Source organism: Geotrypetes seraphini, chromosome 6 (genome assembly GCF_902459505.1).
Source record: "Geotrypetes seraphini chromosome 6, aGeoSer1.1, whole genome shotgun sequence".
In the NCBI taxonomy this organism is placed as follows: domain Eukaryota; kingdom Metazoa; phylum Chordata; class Amphibia; order Gymnophiona; family Dermophiidae; genus Geotrypetes; species Geotrypetes seraphini.
Window position 1 is genome coordinate 84,953,658 of NC_047089.1, and position 21,030 is coordinate 84,974,687.

Genomic DNA, 21,030 nt, shown 5'->3' on the forward strand with positions numbered 1-21,030 from the left:
CCCTGGTTTCTGAAATGACTGCTCTTATCAGATGGACTTATGAAATGCTGGACATTTAAGATGTGTTTTGGTTTCTAGCTCAAGTTTGGGTTTTCCTGCTTATGCCCACATGTTTTATCTCTTTGTTTGGGACTATTGTAACACCATGAAGGGAGAACATGGCGGTAAATTACGCTCTGTTGCCTTTTTTTATAGTCACTCCTGTTCAAGTTCCCTGGCTGCTTGTGCTATGGTGGTAGAGATGGTTACTTTTCTGATCCTAGGTCACCCCATTACCCTTCATACTCTTCACGATGTTCAAGCCCTTCTTTTAAATGGGTTTTTGGGTTTCACGGGTGAACAGGATTCTCTTCCTCTCTTTTTTCACAGCTCCCTCTGAATTTGATGCCTGGCGTTTGGCAGGTGCCCAAAGCCGCCCTTTTGGACGGACTTTGGTGCAAAGAGGGGAAACCCTGGATACCAGCTGCTAGCTCTCCCTTATTCATTGCCCAATATCATGGTATTGGTTATCGTAGTGCTCGCTCGACATTTTAACTTCTTGCTAGTGATATTTTCATTCTTGACCTTTTGCTCCTTGATACAGAGATATATATAGTTCAATAATTACAGCTGGCAAGGTTGTGAATTGAAAATAAATTGGAAAATACAATCCCTTTCTATTGTTTTAGCTGAAATTAGGATGTTGCTAATTTAAAATGGGTTTTTCCGGATTTATACATAGCCATCCCAGATCCATTTTGGCACAGATATTTCTAATGTTTTCCACGGGTCCTCTTTATCACTGCAGAGATAGAGACGCTCCAAAGAGACATTAGCTTTATGCCTTTTTTCAAATATGAGATGGTTATGATATACATTATTTGTAGTTTTGGTTTTTTTTATATCAATGTGTTTATTTGCAGAGTTAAATTCAGCCCTGCACACTTGACAGATGGAGTAATAGCTCCACGCTTAAAACTTTATGTTTTGTCTGTGTCATGTCTACTTGTCTTAGTTTAGTGGGTACCCCAGGATACATAATATTGGCCATTTCTAGAGCTCTTTTTCCACTTCTTACTAGCCTAACTGCGCAATGTTCTTTTACTTTTAGCTTTTATATTCTGAATATAGTTTAGTTAGGGGTTATAAGAATAAGCTTTATTTTATACAGCATTTATTTCGTGGTGTTCCTTACATATGATCCATTCAATATACATTTCTGAATACATTCAGTACATCAGTATGGTCTCTCTGAAGTGCATAATAGTTATATGAAGCACGAAAAAACATATCTTTTTGGATTGTTCAATTAAGAACCTTAAGTAACTGAGTATTGTCTCTCTTTTGCCATGGCTATGCCAAGTAAATGAATTGGTATTGTTACATGTTGCCACATTCAGTACAGGCAACATGGTTTCTCTTGTTTTCTATCTCTTATCTGGATCACATTGGAGTACAGCTGCTGAATGATATTTGGAATGCTTTTCAAGCATTTCTTTTCAAGTATCTCTTTCTGTATGCACAGACATCTGGCTGCTCTCCCTTTGAGATTCTCACGGGATGACCTTTCCCCGCCCCATGGGTAGATTTTCCCTTGATACAGGAGGAATACGTCTAAAAGCTAATTGAAATATTAGGGCTTGTTCAAAGAAACGTGTCTTGCACTTCTCCTTTCTCTCCACAGATTCCTACCCATTTTTTCCAGCCTGGTGATTATCCAGCAGCTTTCCAAGGATCGGAAGCAGACGGATTTCCCCTTTGGCCTTCTCACTACTGTGGTCGCTGTGCCCAGGCCCGCTGCACTCACTGAGGAGTTTCCTGTTTGGATCCACGCAAGTCGCTTGAAGAGGGTTAACCTAAAACCCCAGAAGCAAGTCTTCCCTGCGCAGATTTCACCTCCTCCAGTGGAACAACATAATGATCTCATTGCAGCATTCTACCAACTTTATCATTCTCTTACTGGCACCGCTGTTGCTAGTTTTTCTCCCTGTATGGATCATTTCTAACTGGGTCTACAGGGATGATGTGTTCTGGGTCCACGACACTTTCTGCCCATACCCATCTGTAAATGACACTCCTGCTGTAAACAGCACCCCCGACACCTCTTTGCGAACACGACGTCAAGCTGGACTACTCCCTCGCAAAGGCTGTCCTTCAATTGGAATCCAGAAAAGAGCAGTGTGCAAGTTGCCACCTTCTCCTTTGAGTATTGTGACATTGTGGACTGTTCATCAATTGATATCCCAAGGCTGTGCCATTGGTCCTCAGAGATTCCTAAAACTAAGGACATATATACTGACTCACGTTGGGGGGTTAAGTGTGCATTCTGGGGAGTGGTAGGGTGGAATATTAATACTGACTGGGCTTATAAACTAGAAAATACCCTGAAAAACAGTGGACCAAAATGGTAAATCACTGCTTACTTGTATGACCCTTCATAAGGTTGGACACTGTTATAGGAAAAGTGTTCCTGCACAAATTATTAAGCTTTCTCTTACTATTGACAACCCTAGACCTACTGATGAAGGTATGTACATTATGGACATGAGGTTTAAGGGTGGGTCTAGCTATCATCAGTTTTCTTACGGGATCTATCTACCTCCACTCATCCTCTCCCGCCATCTTGTGGGGGCCTCAAAAAATACTAACCCACTGGCCCCTACATTCAATAAACTTACTGACATGATGGCTATTGCCAATCCCACTTTTGAAGATATTGTGGCTGTTGAGGTAGGGTTTTCAGAACGTAACCTTTGGTTAGAATGGATGAAATTCACTGCTGATCAACATAATAAGAGTAATTGTTACATATGTGCTCAAGCTAGACCCCATCTAGGAACCGTACATCTGGACCTCCCTCCTGGTATCCAACCATGCCTTTTTGGGTTATTTACCAATATCTCCTCTAATTTTACCTATCCTCTTTGTGCACTGCAGTGTTCTAAATACCCTTTGTTGCCAGGACAGCAAAAGCTTGATATTGCCGTTACCATCTATAAGGGCAATTACACATGTCATGTTTCTAATCTGACACAGAGTATTGTTCTGTCTTGGCTCATAGGTATGCCCCATTGTTGCTGCATCAGATTTGATATTTACTGGCTTTATGGAGACTTTTGGCTCCCTGTTAAGCTACCCAGCCAGTGGATAGGCCAGTGCACTTTAGTTAAGGTTACTATGCTTCTGCATATTGTTTCTGAAAGGCATCCTTCCTATTCACATGGTTTTTCCTTTTATTTGTCTTGATATAAATCTGATCACATGTATACATAGATGCTATAGGGGTCCCAAGAGGGGTCCCAGATGAATTTAAGGCCCGAGCTCAGGTTAAGGCTGGGTTTGAGTTCCTTATTCCCTTTCTTACTATTAATAAGAATGTTGATCGGATTAGTTAAAATTATTATAATCAGCAATGCTTTGTGAACTATTCTAGGAACGCCTTGCAAAGTATTACTGATCAATTAGGCTCCACTTCTCAGATGGTTCTCAAAATCATATGGCCCTAGATATGATTCTAGCTGAGAATTCTGAAAAATTCTCCTCAGTATTTTATGCTGTTGTACTTTTCTTTCTGACAATATAGGTCCTCCTATGGACATTCAGAAATTAGCAGACCTCTTTGCTGAGTTCAAATGTAACTCTGATTTATCTAATTCTTGGGATCAGCACTTTAGTTGAATGCATAATCTCTTATTATTTGCACTCTTGTCTTGACTGCTCATGTACTGTGTTATTCGTATTACAGCTCCTAAAAGACCCCTCCTTGAGAGACATACCTAGAGTATCACTCCCTTCCAGCTCATGCTGTGTATTTGTGACGTCATTTACATGACGTAAGAGGGGAATTGAACGGACACGTATCAGAACTTTAGTAAGTGTCCTTAGGCATATGTTGTTTAAAGATGCAAAGGTAGGCCCTGTTTATCTTTCCCTTCCTTGAAGAGAATACAAGGACAGGTAATGTTTAAACAGAGATAATGTGAAGTGAATTCAATTGTTTTGTTAAGCCGTATTTACAGACAGCTTTAGTTAAGAAGCTCTGCTGGTCAAGGCTTTTTCTTACCTTTTGGACTTCAATCTCTAGATAGGAAAAATGCTGATGTGTTTAAAGTTTCATGTGACCTGTATCCATATATGGTTTGTATTTACGTCACATGCCATCACATGCTGGCAAACCTGATTCGTATAAATATGTGAAACTCATAATAAAAGACGGACATATTTGGAAGACGATTTCTGGTCTTTAAGATGTGTCCCCAGGTACCTGACTTACATATGACAGAGACAGAGAAAGTATGGGGCAGGAATTGGGACCTGAATCCTTTTCAGCTATTAATTGAAAAACTGGGAAATGTGTCCATTTTACAACTATGCTAAAAAGGGCCTCAGGCCACTTTTTAGCATAGCTTAATAAAAGGGCCCCTAAGCATGTACCTGAGGCAATAGAGGGTTAAGTAACTTGTATAAGATCACAAGGAGTTGCAGTGGGATTTCTACTGGAGTTCCCATATTGTCAGCCTGTTGCTCTAATCACTAGGCTATGCCTCCACTCCATAATTTATGTTGGCTTATCAGATCATAAATGTTAGTGTGCTGGCACATAAAAGTATATGGGGCCAATATTCATAAGCTCCCAGCCAGCTAAATAAATAGCACATAGCCAACTATCTGTCAATATTCAGCGGGGATATCCCATTTGGCAGACTGGCCAGTGACTGGCTATGTTCTGTAACATAGCTAGTCATTAACAGTATTTAGAAGCTGGTCAGCTAAGTTCAATAGCCAGACAGACCCACTTAAAAATAGGTTTATCTTTGGCGTCTAGGATTTAGCTGGCCAGCAGATGAATATCGACTAAGCTGGATATGTCTCGGTCAGTCACAAAAAACAGAAATTCAATGCTGGTTGCCGGATACAGTACTGGCATTGAATTTCTGGTTTTGCTACTAACCACAGGAGATAGCCGGTCATTATCCCGTTGTCTGAATATCGGTTGGTATATGCCCATTTTGTCTCTATTGATATTTTGGACATTTATGGTTCTCAAATGGATGTGCCTGCCTCATGAATCTAGAGCAGCCCCTCAAAATATTTTTTTTCTTACTAGCTTTCAAAATACCTTAAATTTCTAGAGCAGATTTGTCAGTATGCCACCACCAGCCATATGATAATTCTATCGGCTCCATGTATCACTCACGGCAGAAATTCATCATCCAATCTGCTTTGCTATATATTTTTTAGATTTCTTTTTATAGTTTTTATTTTCATTTTGTTTTAATACCTTCTCGACACAAGATTCACACATAAGATTGATACACTGACAGCAGGAGCCAGAGTAAACGGCTTCAAGCTAAGTAGTTGGTGTTTTCTTACATGGATTATTATAAGCTAATCAAATAGGTAGCATTTTAAATGAATTAATGAATTTAAGTATTAAGTATTAAAACAAAAATAAAAACTATAAAAAGAAATGAAAAAAATATATATAGCAAAGCAGATTGGATGATGAATTTATGCCGTGAGTGATGCATGCAGCCAATAGAATTATCATATGGCTGATGGTAGCATACTGACAAATCTGCTCTAGAAATAAGGTATATTGAAAACTAGTAAAAAAAATGATTTTGACGGGCTGCTCTAGAACATTTTGGTATTACCGTATTTTCGCGGATATAACGCGCACCATTGTAAAACGCGCACAGGGGTATAGCGCGCAGAAATCACGATGATATGTACAAAAACTTTTCTATACCGCGCTCAGGCATATAACGCGCATGCTGCCCGACTCTCCTTTCGCCCGCCCTGACTTTCCGTGCGCTGTCCCGACTCTCCGTTCACCCCCCCTGACTTCCGTGCACTGTCCTCCCTTGAAGTCCTGTCCCCCCTTGAAGGTCTGTCCCCATCCTGAAAGCCTGATGCCCCCCCCGACGTCCGATACATCCCCCCCCCCGGCAGGACCACTCGCACCCTCACCCCGAAGGACCGCCGACTCCCTAACAATATCGGGCCAGGAGGGAGCCCAAACCCTCCTGGCCACGGCGACCCCCTAACCCCACCCCGCACTACATTACGGGCAGGAGGGATCCCAGGCCCTCCTGCCCTCGACGCAAACCCCCTCCCCCCAACGACCGCCCCCCCCCAAGAACCTCCGCCCGTCCCCCAGCCGACCCGCGACCCCCCTGGCCGACCCCCACGACACCCCCACCCGCCTTCCCCGTACCTTTGGAAGTTGGCCGGACAGACGGGAGCCAAACCCGCCTGTCCGGCAGGCAGCCAACGAAGGAATGAGGCCGGATTGGCCCATCCGTCCTAAAGCTCCGCCTACTGGTGGGGCCTAAGGCGCGTGGGCCAATCAGAATAGGCCCTGGAGCCTTAGGTCCCACCTGGGGGCGCGGCCTGAGACACATGGTCGGGTTTGGCCCATGTGCCTCAGGCCGCGCCCCCAGGTGGGACCTAAGGCTCCAGGGCCTATTCTGATTGGCCCACGCGCCTTAGGCCCCACCAGTAGGCGGAGCTTTAGGACGGATGGACCAATCCGGCCTCACTCCTTCGTTGGCTGCCTGCCGGACAGGCGGGTTTGGCTCCCGTCTGTCCGGCCAACTTCCAAAGGTACGGGGAAGGGGGGTGGGGGGGTCGTGGGGGTCGGCCAGGGGGGTCGCGGGTCGGCTGGGGGGGAGGGGGGTTTGCGTCGAGGGCAGGAGGGCCTGGGATCCCTCCTGCCCGTAATGTAGTGCGGGGTGGGGTTAGGGGGTCGCCGTGGCCAGGAGGGTTTGGGCTCCCTTCTGGCCCAACTACACAAAGGTACGGGGAAGGCGGGTGGGGGTGTCGTGGGGGTCGGCCAGGGGGGTCGCGGGTCGGCTGGGGGACGGGCGGAGGTTCTTGGGGGGGGGGCGGTCGTTGGAGGGAGGGGGGTTTGCGTCGAGGGCAGGAGGGCCTGGGATCCCTCCTGCCCGTAATGTAGTGCGGGGTGGGGTTAGGGGGTCGCCGTGGCCAGGAGGGTTTGGGCTCCCTCCTGGCCCGATATTGTTGGGGAGTCGGCGGTCCTTCGGGGTGAGGGTGCGAGTGGTCCTGCCGGGGGGGGGATGTATCGGACGTCGGGGAGTCGGCCGGGCAAGAGGGCTTGGGCTCCCTCTTACTCCGATCGTGGATGCGGGTGCGGGTGGGAGCGCGTGCGAGCGGTCGTTCGGGGTGGGGGTGCGAGCGGTCCTGCTGGGGGGGTGAATCGGGCGTCGGGCGGGGTGGGAACTATGTTTAAAAACTTTTGTATACCGCGCTCAGGCATATAACGCGCGAGGGGTATGCGCGGTACGTAAAATCACGTATAACGCGCGCGTTATATCCGCGAAAATACGGTAATCATTGCAGCACATGAGTTTATTTAGGCTGATTATTGCCTCATGGACCTGGCACATAAATGGCTATTTCATCATATATTTTAGAACAGACTCTGCATCAGCAGAATCTGTTCTAAAATACTAATGAAACTTAAGTTCCCCCTTTTCCTAGTGTCTTGATTCTGATTTGTACATCCTTTCTAGAAATGGGCACTTGATCTTCAAGAGGTGCTGAGTGAAGACCTGCAGAGGGGAGGAATATTCACTGAAGTATCTTACCTTCTGACATTTAAACTTGGAAAAACATGCAAGTACTTCTGCAACTGCAGAATGGCTGGCAAACATCATGTCAGCAAAGCTGATGCCCTGATTACAGCTTCTGCCTTTGTGCAGACAAAAAATGTCATCTAAGGAGAGGGGCTGGTTCCATATGCAAGATATCTTCAGCTTGAATCCATCATGAAGGGAGTGATAGAAATGAGAGATAAAGTGGCAAGATTAAGAAGCATCCACAAAAATGAGAAATACATCAAAGAAATGCTTCATGAAGCATCAAAGACTTCAAGAAGTGAAGAAGAAGAGGCCACGATGAAAGAGGAAAACTGGACTCAGATTATGGGACCCTGCAGGATCGATACTGTGTCTCCACATTCCTTTAAACTGAAGAACTGATATGCAACCCTGGAAGTGGAAGAGGTCAGATCATCCAAGGGAGAGGAAGAACCAGGCCTCATTCAGACAGAAGTGGACAGATTTAATCAAAAGCATTCAAAATATAGCTGTAAAAGGATAGGTATTATTAATAGGTGATTGGGGTATGCTAGATGTCGGGAGACACTGGATTTTTTACAAGGAGAACTGCTCCAGCAATTCATAACAGAACCCATGTTGGATGAGCCTATACTGGACTTAGTGATTACAAATGGAAAAAATGTTTCTGATGATATAGTGGGTGAACATCTGTCATCCAGTGATCACTGTATAATGTGGTTTAACATTAAGACAGGTATAGAGAGGGTTCTTTTAAAAACAAAAGTTCTTGAAGGTTGAGTGGAAGGAAACAGAGGATAGTGATAAATGGAGCTCACGCTGAAGAAAGGGACGTTACCATTGGTGTGTCACAAAGGTTTGTATCTTGGACCCTTTCTTTTTAACATTTTAGTAAGTGATATTGCTGAAGGGCTATCTGGTAAGGCTTGCCTGTTTACAAATGATCACAGCAGTTACGAAAATAAAGGGATCCTTCTGCAAAGCTGCACTAATAATTAGCGTGGTGCTGAATGTAAAGAAGCCATGAGAACAGAATGGAATTCTTCACATTCAGCACATCACTAATTTGTAGTGCAGCTTTGTAAGAGGAGCCCAAAATGATTAAAATGGAAAGAAACATCATAATAAAATAAGAAAGACCTATAACATGCTTACAAGCTCACTTAATAAATGTATATATCAAATAAATATTTTTTTTAGAAAACAAATTTATGATCTTTCCACAGGGAATTCAGCCTTGGTATTCCAACATCTAGAGATTGCCAGATGAGCCACCACTAGACCAAATTGTTTAATAATTTGTGTTAGACATTCCAAGGAATGGAGTTTACCTAATAGCTGATTCAAAAAAGCAGAGGCCAGTCAGAAAAAGGCACTTTTACATATGGAAACCCAATGAGTTTGGACGAGTGTCAGGATAGCCAACATATGCTGCAAAGCTGAATGTAAGGTCCTTGTTGAAGTGTAGGAGATGACCAAAGATCTCAGAAATGGTGTCATAAAGTGCCTTTTGTATTAAATTTGTTTAAATTTGATATGATAGGAAATGGGTAGCCGGTGGAATTTTAAATATGTCACATGATCAAATTTGGGGGCATTGCCAATAAACAAACTGTGGCATTCTGCAAGATTTGAAAACATTTAAGAGTCAACATAGACTAGTAATGACCATATTTCCATAGTCCAAGCTTGATATTAATAAATGCATGAAGCAACGTGGGGCTGATTCTATAAATGGAGCCTAAATCAGCCGGTGCCTAGAAAAATGGCTCCAGCTGCATGTCAGTCATGCTTAGGCACTGTTTACAGAATCGCCTATGTAAAAACTTTGGTGCCTGAAATGTAGGTGAGGGGTTTAAAGGCCTACATTAGGTTTTTGGAGATTCGCGCTTAGAAATGCCTAAGTCATGCTCTGCCTAAGTCATGCTCTGCCCATAGAAATGCCCACTTAGGACTTATGTGCCACTAAGCACCATGCGATAAGTGCCTATCTTTTAGAGAATTAAATAAGTGCTTATCACTCAATTAAATTTTTTTTCCCAATTATTGAAACTATTAAGAGTATTTTACCAATAAATGGGTCCTATTACTTATGGCGTGCTAACCGATTTAGTGTGCGCTAATCAATTTAGTGCATACTAAAGATTAGCATGTGCTAAATGCTAAGGCACCCATTATATTCTTTGGGCGCCTTAACACTTAGCACTCGCTAAATTGATTAACGCATCTTAGTAAAAGAACCCTTAAGTTAGGTACCTAAGAGGCACCCTTTATAGAATCAGCCCTAGTATGTATACATTGCTGACCTAGCACATATTTGTTTGTAATTGTCACAGTGAACAAGCCTTTGTTTGCCATATTTGATAGATCTTCAAATGTAAGACAGTAATCAATTAGGACACCCAGATATTGAGATGTGTTATTGGGATAATAGGTTTCCCTAGTAAAACTGGAATTTGTGTAAGATGATTCATATTGCCACAAATCCAATAGGCAATGGTTTTGTCTACATTTAAAACTAAATGGTTATCTTCCAGCTACTAAGAAACCTTATTGAGATAGCTGTAATAAAGAAAGATCAAATGTTAAGAGATGACACCATAGCTATTAGCAATAAATCATCTGCAAAAGAGTGTACCCTTAGCACATAGCTTTGTATTAGTGAAAGAAGCTGAGAATAACAAAGATAGAAAGAATGTAAGGAGACAACAATTCTGACCGAAACACTGCAATACCGATAAGAAGGGACTTTAAACCAGGGTTAGAATTTAGAATTTGATTCTAGATGCAATAGGGAGCCAATGATCATAAGCTAAGATTGGAGGTTAAGTGACACAATTTTTTAGTCCAAGGTAATCTTGATGTATTTTATATATGCTGGAGGTATTTGATGTGTGATGAAAGAGATTGAAGCACCATAAAAGGGGATTTTATCATAATCTGACTCAAGACCAAAGCATAGAGAAGGAACTGGCAATGCTGTTCAATTATGATGGATGATGAAAAAAAAAGAAAAAAAAGGCTTATTTATTAAACTGGGAATATGTGATTAAAACCTAAGCTCTGAATCAAACATGATTCCTAGAGAAGTAACATCTCCCTTTAACCCCAGAATCAGAGGGATTACAGTGGGGAAAGTTTGTTTTTGATCAAACAGAAAGTTTCTGGCTTATGAGTGTTAACCTATCCCAAAACAAGAATCATTAATTATAAATTCTATTACTTGTTTTCTTGATATTTATCATTTAAAGTTTTTGTGAACACAGGAAAAATGTGTGTTCATAATTTATTGACTGCAGTTCCAGAAGGAAACCCCAAGCCACTCGTATGCTTTCTTTCTTATCATCACACACCAAAATGCCTCTATAGAAAAGCTCAAAAAGAACACTCCATAAGTTGTTCATCAATAATTCAAATTCATAAATTATACATCATTGATTTAGCACTTCTTAACCTTATCCAGTTCTCCTGGAACAATCTCAGAAAACAAGACTTACATAATCTTGGCATAAATCAATATTTTATCCTCAATACTACCACTACAGAACAAAGTTTATCAGCTTATCTTTGACATAGTCTGTTTTGCCCTAAAAGGCTGCTGCAGGGAAATTTATTTTCCAAATCGCAAGAGAGGTCCAGTTGAACAAATGGCAAAAACAATGAGCTTCTTCTCCTAAAAACATAATAGGCCATTTTTTTTTAAGTTTAAGTAGATTTTATGATAATGTGATACTACTACTACTACTACTACAATGACACGAGGTCAACTGACATTATTTTGATAGTAGCAGCTGCTAGAGCAGGATTTAGGGTGGATTTTTTTCTTCCTCCAATATCCCCAAGACCCTTCAGATAAGTCAGGTTGTGGATAGAGTGCTGGGCCAGTCCCTCGATTCTTGTTCTTTTAGGGGGAAGGCCTAAAGTTTGAGACCTTCAATGAAGGTCCCAAGTAAGAGTTGGGAGCACACTAGAAAAGCAGAAATAGGCAACCCCCCTCCTCCCCCCAAGGAGTTTGGGAGACCCTTTTCATTTATGATCAATGCTATGGCAGTTTTGTTTTGTTTTCTTGGTGACCAAAGGAAAACATAAGAACAGCCATCTCCGGATCAGATCTTCCATCCATCAAGTCCGGTGATCCGCAAATACGGAGGCCCAGCCAGGTGTACACCTGGCGTAATTTTAGTCACCCATTTCCCTCTATGCCCTTCGTAAGGAGATGTGCATTTAGTTTTCTTTTAAATCCTAGAACGGTGGATTCCGCAATAACCTCCTCTGGGAGAGCATTCCAGGTGTCCACCTCTCGTTGCGTGAATATTTGTCCTGGACTTGTCCCCCCTTAGCTTCAGTCCATGTCCTCTTGTCCGTGTCACATTGGACATTGTAAATAATTTTTTTTCCTGCTCTATTTTGTTGATTCCTTTCAGTATTTTGAAAGTCTCGATCATATCCCCTCGCAGTCTCCTTTTCTCAAGGGAGAACAATCCCAGTCTCTTAAGTCGTTCCTCGTATTCCAAGTTCTCCATATCTTATATTAGCTTCGTTGCTCGCCTCTGCACCCTCTCCAGCAGTTTTATATCCTTCTTTAGGTTGGGAGACCAAAGTTGGACACAGTATTCCAAGTGTGGTCTGACCATTGCTCTATAAAGCGGCATTATAACTTTCTCCGATCTACTCGCGATTCCTTTATCATGCCTAACACTCTATTTCATTCTTTGCCACTGCCGTGCATTGTGCCAACGGTTTCAGGGTCCTATCTATCAGTACACCCAGGTCCTTTTCTTGTTCGCTCTTACCCAGAGTTGCACCTGATATTCCATACTCATGTTCCTTGTTCTTTCTGCCTAAATGCATTACTTTGCACTTTTCCACATTAAACTTCATCTGCCATTTCTTCGCCCATTTCTCTAACTGACACAAGTCACTTTGGAGTTCCTCGCTATCCTTCTGCGATCTGATTGCCCGACATAGCTTTGTGTCGTCTGCAAACCTGATGATCTCACTGGATGTTCCTTCTAGGTCATTGATGAAAATATAAAATAGGATGGGCCCAAGCACCGAGCCCTGGGGCGCACCGCTAGTTACTTCAGAGGTATGCTTATTTTTCATGCAGAAACGGGTACACAAAGCTTTTTTACATTGTCTATTTTAGACATTCTTGGTACTGATCAGATGCCTTGCATGAATTTGAATCACAGTGGATTTTCAATGAGAAATTGAAATACACCTTATACAAAGTTCATTACTTTTCCATGGTGACTTTGCAAAAGTACACTCAAAAGTTCACATTTCTTGCATGTTATTAGGCATTTTGCATTATTTTTATGTAAACTGCATCTTTGCAAAGTCATTTTGCATTTTAGTACATGAAGCTCTAAGATTCTTATGGTTCATGGTTTCTCATTGCTAAACTGGATTGTAAATGTTTGATTAAAAATCTTGTTAATGTTTATTTATTGTGAGACACTGAGGGTCTGATTCTTTATAGGACGCCGGTCTCAGCGGCAGCTGAGAATCGGGTACCAGCGTCCTATGCAGAATCATGTCTACCTGAAAGGACAAACAACTTACCCACCACTCCCCGATTCTCCAACCAGCACTTGTTAGAGAATCACACATGCCTGATCGCAAAGATAGGCAGCTCAGCTATCTATCTTTACTGAGGGATCCTTTCCTAGCAGCTGATCACAGCACAGGAATCCCCGATCAGCTGAGTTGCAGGACTCCCCAAAACCATGGCTTTAGGGAGTCCTGCTGGCTCAGCTGATCAGGGCGTCCCATGCCACGGTCAGTTCAGCCGGCCGCATCTACTTTTCCTAGACTATGGTTTGTAACAGCCAAGCCCCAAACACAATCTTTTAACAGTCTCCCTTCAGCCAAGTAACAAGGAATGGTCCTAGCCAGACCTAACAGGTTCCCAAGTATTTAGCAAGAAAAGGTTTGGCTTACCTCAGCCAAGCAGAATATCCAATAGTTGTAATTAAGGTGTATGCAGGGACCACTTTTTCCTCCTTCTCCCTCTAGGCCTCTCTAACCTACTTTTGGCCCCGACTCTTATACTTCCTGGTAGCTGTGGCCCCGACTCCTCCTATCCATGTCACTTCCCCCTAAGGAGAAACTAGGAGAAGCATGTTAAAGTGGTTTTGACATTGTGAGGGAGTATCCACCAGGGGGAGTGGTAGTGTCCTGTAAACTCCCTCACAAGATGCTTTGTGGATCATATGATTGGGACACTTGGATATCCAGTAGAACGGGCCTTAGATGGTGATTTCTCAGATGCTTACCTATTTCGTTTTTTAAACATCTTATTCTTTTCAGTTATTGCCCCTGTGTTTTGGATGTCCTATCAAAAATGCCCCTCCACCTGCACACACTGAAGAAACAGAAATGTACAGGAAAAAATGTGTTTCTTGTTAGTCTAACCACATTTTTTAAGGACTTAATGCCCTTTAGTAAAGAGGCCTTTAAATCTCTATTAAAATTGTTCTTTTTATGTATTATTGAATAAAGACATCAATAAAACAGGTCTCCTTCAGACCAAGAGTCAAGATGTAAAATATCTAATTGAACTGAAACCAGAGCCAAAAGCTTTTAAATAAGGTATTTACAGTTATTATTTACAATAAAATTATGCATTCAAATATCCAATATTGATAACAATGAACTTCTCAATGTTTATACTTGCTATTCATTGCCCTTTAAACTGGAAATTTTCAAATTTTATATTATAAATGAACAGAAATGCAGAATCAAATAAAGTTTTGTGTTTTCAACCACTGCATATAATCTCTTAAGAAAGCTAGTACCTCACATTGAGTTATTTAAACTTAATCCTTATTTCACTAACTGTTCAATTAGCCTGATCAATTTCTTTGACTGGGTGACCAGAGCTAGATGTGGTGTATTTAGATTTTAGCAAAGCCTTCGACAATGTACCACACAGACGTCTAATACAAATAAACCAAGTGCCTTTGGGATGGGTCCCAAAGTGACGGGCTGGGTCAGGAACTGGTTGAGTGGAAGGAGACAGAGGGTAGTGATCAATGGAGATTGCACTGAGGAAATGGATGTTACCAGTGGTGTGCCTCAAGGATCTGTTCTTGGGCCTGTTCTTTTTGACATTTCTATAAATGATATTGCTGAAGGGTTGTCGAGTAAGATTTGTCTCTTTGCGGATGATACCACAATCTGCAATAGGAGTAGACGCCGCATGGTGTGAATAACATGAAGGAAGACCTGGCAAAGCTTCAAGAATTGTCTGAAATTTGGCAGCTAAAATTTAATGCTAAGAAAAGCAAGGCCATACATTTGGGCTGCAAAAACCTGAGGTAACGGTACAGTTTATGTGCACAACGGAAGAGCAGGACTTGTGTGTGACTATACGTGATGATCTTACGATAGCCAAACAGGTTGAAAAGGTGACAGGAAAAGCTAGAAGGATGCTAGGTTGCATAGGGAGAGGATGGACAGTAGGAAAAAAGTAAGTATCGATGTCTCTGGATAAGAATCTGGTGAAACCTCATTTAGAATATTGTGTACGATTCTGGAGGCCGCACCTTCAAAATGATATAAAAAGGATGGAGTCAGTCCAGAGGAAGGCTACTAAAATGGTGTGTGGTCTTCGTGACAAGGCGTATGGGGAGAGACTTAAAGATCTCAATCTGTATACTTTGGAGGAAAGGTGGGAGATTTGATAAAGATGTTTAAATACCTACATAATATAAATGTGGATGAGTCAAGTCTCTTTCATTTGAAAGGAAACTTTGCAATGAGAGGGCATAGGATGAAGTTAAGAGGTGATAGGCTCCGGAGTAATCCGAGGAAATACTTTTTTACAGAAAGGGTGGTAGATGTGTGGAACAGTCTCCTGGAAGAGGTGGTGGAAACAGAGACTATGTCTGAATTCAAGAGGGCCTGAGATAGGCATGCGAGATCTCTCAGAGAGAGAAAGAGATAATGGTTACTGCAAATGGGCAGATTAGATTATCTGCCATCATGTTTCTATGTTTCTTTTCATTGAAGTGAGATTTGTTGAGTAACATAATTTTGCTAGCTGACCTTCTTACACTATAGTAGAATGGAGCCAAATCCCTTTTTTTATTTTCATCAATGCAATAGAGAATCAGGACAAGAATATGTGTGTTGTGACTTTAGGTACAAGGACTACATTGAGCCAATTTAAATTGTGACAATGAAATGTTAACTAAGATGACAGAAAAGATTTTAAGCAATGGTTTAGTGCCCCAAAGTTATGAAAACTGTGTGAAAATAAAGATAATATAATGACACGCATGGTCCAGCAAACTCAGAATATACCAATGACTAGATATTGTGTGGCCAATACTGAGCCAGCAATGGTTAGCAGGGATGCAGATGCCTTCTACCCCCAATTCCCCTCCTTCTCTCCCACTCCCTGGAAGCACAAAGTCCTTCTAATCCCCCCCTTCCAAAGCACATGATGACCCTCCCTCCCACCTACTCCTGGAAGCACACAGCGCATCCGATGCCCCTCACTCTCATCCTCCTTATGAGACAAGACCCCACAACTCTATAACCCTTTCTCCCCACTCAGAATAGCCCCCCCTCCCATGGCCTACCTGAAATCTCTGGGGACAGGATGAGGAAGAAGCAGGAGTAAGACCTTCATGAAAATGTATGTGAAGTCCTCTATGAGACCCCCAAAAGTTATATTTAAGAGAGACATTGTGCTATTGAATTCTAGTTTTTGGACAATCATATTTCTCTCTGTCAGCAAGAAAAAAACAATATGCTCTGTAAGAGAGATTCATCTTTGTCCCAGAAAGCTGGCAAACATAGCTGATTATTACAACATTGGTTATCTGCTGATGGTAGCAGCCTTGGATCTTTTAGGACTTTCCAGAAGGTGACAAACCCAAAACAAGATCAAGAAGATAAGTCCAAGCACCATTACTGTGGGATAAGATGTCCTACCAAAAGTTATCTAAACTACTAATGAAGGACAATGAAGCTTAGGAGGGGAGGGGCCTGCTCTCAGAAATTATTGAACTTAATATTAGGAATGCATTGTCAGGGAAATAGAGAGGTCAGTTTTGACACTAGGATATATCATGCTTCAATATGGCTCCGAGATAAATATGCAGACTATACAATCAATAGATATGATGAATGTGTCAACCCAATGGAAAGTGAGTATGTAATTTGTAACTAGGCTAGGCTGCTAAACTAAAAGTATATAAGTAGTATACCGGTTGCCTTAGACCAGGGGTCCCCAAAGTCCCTCATTGAGGGCCGAATCTAGTTGGGTTTTCAGGATTTCCCCAATGAATATGCATTGAAAGCAGTGCATGCACATAGATCTCATGCATATTCATTGGGGAAATCCTGAAAACCCAATTTATTGAAAGACACACAATCTTTGCATAATCTCATTATACCTGGAATTGAATTCCAGAGATTCTTACCAGCAATTGAAAAAAATAGATGTTCTAGATTTTACATAGTGAATCTCATTTTCGTTTAAACTGATGAGCAACATCCCGCCCCCCCTGCCCCCCTTAGATCTCAAACATCTTGCAAGTTGATAGACTTTCAACAAGTTTTGAAAGCAAGTAGAAGAGAAGTATAATATTTGATGAACAACTGACAAAGCTTTATAGCAAATTCTCTGCTGAACAGGTAACCAGTGTAGAGCTTTTAAGATCGGAGTAATATGGGCAATTGTAGGAATACCCTTTATCAATCTAGCCATTGAATTAATTAGAAGTTGAACAGGTTTACATGTTTTCTTTGACAATCCAAGATAGAGAAGATTGCAGTAATCAATTCTAGACGGCAATAACGTTTGAACGTTAAAATGTGAAGTTGTGCATATCCTCCTTGTACCACTTAAGCTATGTGTTGTTTCATAGAGAGCTGAGAATCTAATCATACCCCCGATCCATTTTGAATTAAGCACATATTTGTATCTATTAATATATTTTTCTTTTTTTTCAAAGAGCTGAGCTAGAATGCATTCCTTCACCACTTGTTCCTCTTTTGCATTACCTATTTTCCTCATATTTCTCCCTATTAAATATTGGTAAATGGATTCTTGTGTGTAGTGTTGTAGCCAATTATTGAGTGAATGTTGAAAGTGATTTTTGTGTTTTAGGAAAAGTTGATTAGATTTGAGAACTGGGCCAGCTTTTTATTTTACTCTTTTGTCCAGGGAATGCTTATATGACAATGCCATTCATTGCTTTACCAGGGCAGATATTAAGAATAATTTTGTGATCTTATAGTATTTATTCACTGGAAGTTTCTCCTATGTTTCCCTACCAAAACGTACAGAAGTGTCAAAATTTGTGCATGGTACCATACCGTCACACACCAGCTTTTCTGAAAGGCGATAGAGGTAACTGTGAAGACCATCATGTGAAAGTTACATGATTCATCTGCTCCGTGTGTAACAGGCTTCATCTAGTATCTCATTACTTCAGCTCTGATTGATTTCTTGTTGTTTCATTACAGAAAGCAATTAACATTCCAGTATATGCCTATAGCAAGTTTTACACTCTGACTTTAATGAATATATGATTTGTGGTAAACTGAACAAAATATTTCCATGGTTCTTTTTAAATAACACTGTTTGTAATTGAATGATAATGTGTTATGTGATCCACACGACAGTCAAATGGATAAAACAATGTATTTGGATATTTTAATTAGTAAGTGTTTTTAGACTGACAAAAGTTATGCTGGGTTTTTTTGTTCATAATCTTTCCATTTCCGTATGAAATTAGCTGTTCTTTTTATCTCTATATTAATCCTCTTCAAAAGGCAATAATCAAAGGAATTTTAACAATAAGAGGGTTTTACCTTTGGGAATGGGCTTATGTTTACTTTTAAAGTGTTTCCTATACAGGTAAAAATAAGCATGTTTCTCGGTGTGTATATTTCTCTCTGTATAATGTGGAAGTAATCTCAGGGAGGCAGAGGACAGAAAATAGAATAATTCATGTAGTTTTTACTTAAAAATATGTAGTAGGTTTTTTTTTTTTTTAAATCACAGTGAAAGTAGGCATGAATTTCTGCAGGCAGTTTTCCATTAGGCGATCAACAAAGCAAAACTACTGGCAAATTTTTACTTTGCTTATTTGTGCAAATGTCATGGGTAAAAGCACACTCTGAGTTTGAACCTATGAACAGGGTTGGCCCAACCATTAGGCAACACTAGGCAGTTGCCTGGGGCAGCAGCAAAGAGCAGTTGCAGTCAAAGAAAAACAGTAAGTTCTGAGTTACCACACAAACTCAAAGAACCAGCAGTGCCTTCTTTTAGTTGCAAAACAAAGTTTAATACTTAAAAGCACTACTGTATTCCCCTGAAATTTGCAGGGGTTGCGCTCCTGTACACCGGCGAATTTCAAAAAACCGTGAATACTGTAAACACGCCTCTACATCACCCGCATCATTCCCTTCTCTGGGGTCCCGCCTTCTTCCGAGATTGTTTCCTGTTTCCTGCAAAGCGGGAAAGCTGTTGTGTCAGAGGAGACGGGCACCAGAGAAGGAGTGCTGTGGGATTATTGATGGGAAAGGAGACCAGGAAGCTATGGTGGACCACAGGGAGGGGAGAGTGGTCCCTGAATCATTGTGATCAAGTGAGGGCAGCCTAATGCGGGTGACTTCATATCTTAGAAATGCTGGCAGGGAACAACCCACAAATGAGTCCGCGAATTCACAGGGGTATACTGTATATCAAATGGTTGTAGAGTTTCTCAATATCTTAGAAGAAAGAGCTGACAGGCTAGTGATCTGAAGATTAACTGAGGGGGGGGGGGTGTAAAACTGAAGGATCACCTAGAGCACCCTTGCACCAGGTCTACAATCAATGAATGCAGTTTTGACTGTTGTCTCCTGTATTAACAGGTTGCATTAAACATAAATTAGACTCTTATCTTAACATAAGAATAGCCTTACTGGGTCAGACCAATGGTCCATCAAGCCCAGTAGTCCATTCTCATGGTGGCTAATCCAGGTCACTAGTACCTGGCCAAAACACAAGGAGTAGCAATATTCCATGCTACCAATCCAGGGCAAGCAGTGCAATAATAGACTATGGACTTTTCCTCCAGGAACTTGTCCAAACCTTTCTTAAAACCAGCTAAGCTATCCACTCTTACCACATCCTCTAGCAACGTGTTCCAGAGCTTAACTATTCCCTAAGTGAAAAAAAATTTCCTCCTATTGGTTTTAAAAGGATTTCCCTGTAACTTCATCGAGTGTCCCCTAGTCTTTGTAATTTTTGACGGAGTGAAAAATCGATCCGCTTGTACCCGTTCTACTCCACTCAGGATTATGTAGATTTCAATCATATCTCCCCTCAGCTATCTCTTTTCCAAGTTTTTCCTCATACGAGAGGAGTACCATCCCCTTTACCCTCTTGGTCACTCTTCTTTGAACCTTTTTTAGTGCTACTATATCTTTCTTGAGATAAGGAGACCAGAACTGAATGCAATACTCCAGATGAGGTTGCACCATGGAGCGATACAGGGGCATTATAACATTCTTAGTCTTGTTAACCATCCCTTTTAAAATAATTCCTAGCATCCCATTTGTTTTTTTGGCCGCCGCCGCACATTGGACGGAAGATTTCATCGTATTGTCTACGATGACAACCAGATCCTTTTCTTGGGCGTTAATCCCCAAGGTGGACCCTAGCATCCAGTAACTGTGATTCAGGTTATTTTTCCCATTGTGCATCACTTTATATTTGTCTACATTAAATTTCATCTTCCATTTGGACTCCTAGTCTTCCAATTTCCTAAGGTCCGCCTGCAATTTTTCACAATCCGCATGTGTTTTAACAACTTTGAACAGTTTGGTATCATCTGCAAATTTAATCACCTAACTCGTCATTCCAATTTCCAGATCATTTATAAATAAGTTAAATAGCACCGGTTACAGTACAGACTCCTGCGGCACTCTACTGTTTACTCTCCTTCATTAAGAAAAATGACCATTTAACCCTACCCTCTGTTTTCTATCCAATAACCAATTCCTAATCCACACCTTCAAAGAAGTCAAGCTAATTGATGAGGCAGGATCTCCCTTGGCAGAACCCATGCTGACTATCTCATTAAATCATGTTTGTCTACGTGTTCCATAATTTTATTTTTTATAATATTTTCTACCATTTTGCCCGGCACTGAAGTGTGGCTTACCGGTCTGTAATTTCTATGATCTCCCCTGGAGCCCTTTTAAAAAAAAAAAAAAAAAAAAAAATCGGTGTAACATTGGCCACCCTCCAATCTTCAGGTACTACAGACATTTTTAGCGATAGATTACAGATCATTAACAGCAGGTCAGCAATTTCACGTTTTAGTTCTTTTAGTACCCTGGAATGTATACCATCTGGTCCTGGCGATTTATCATTTTTAACTTGTCAATTTGGTTTAATACAACTTCCAGATTCACCGAGATTTTTTCAGTT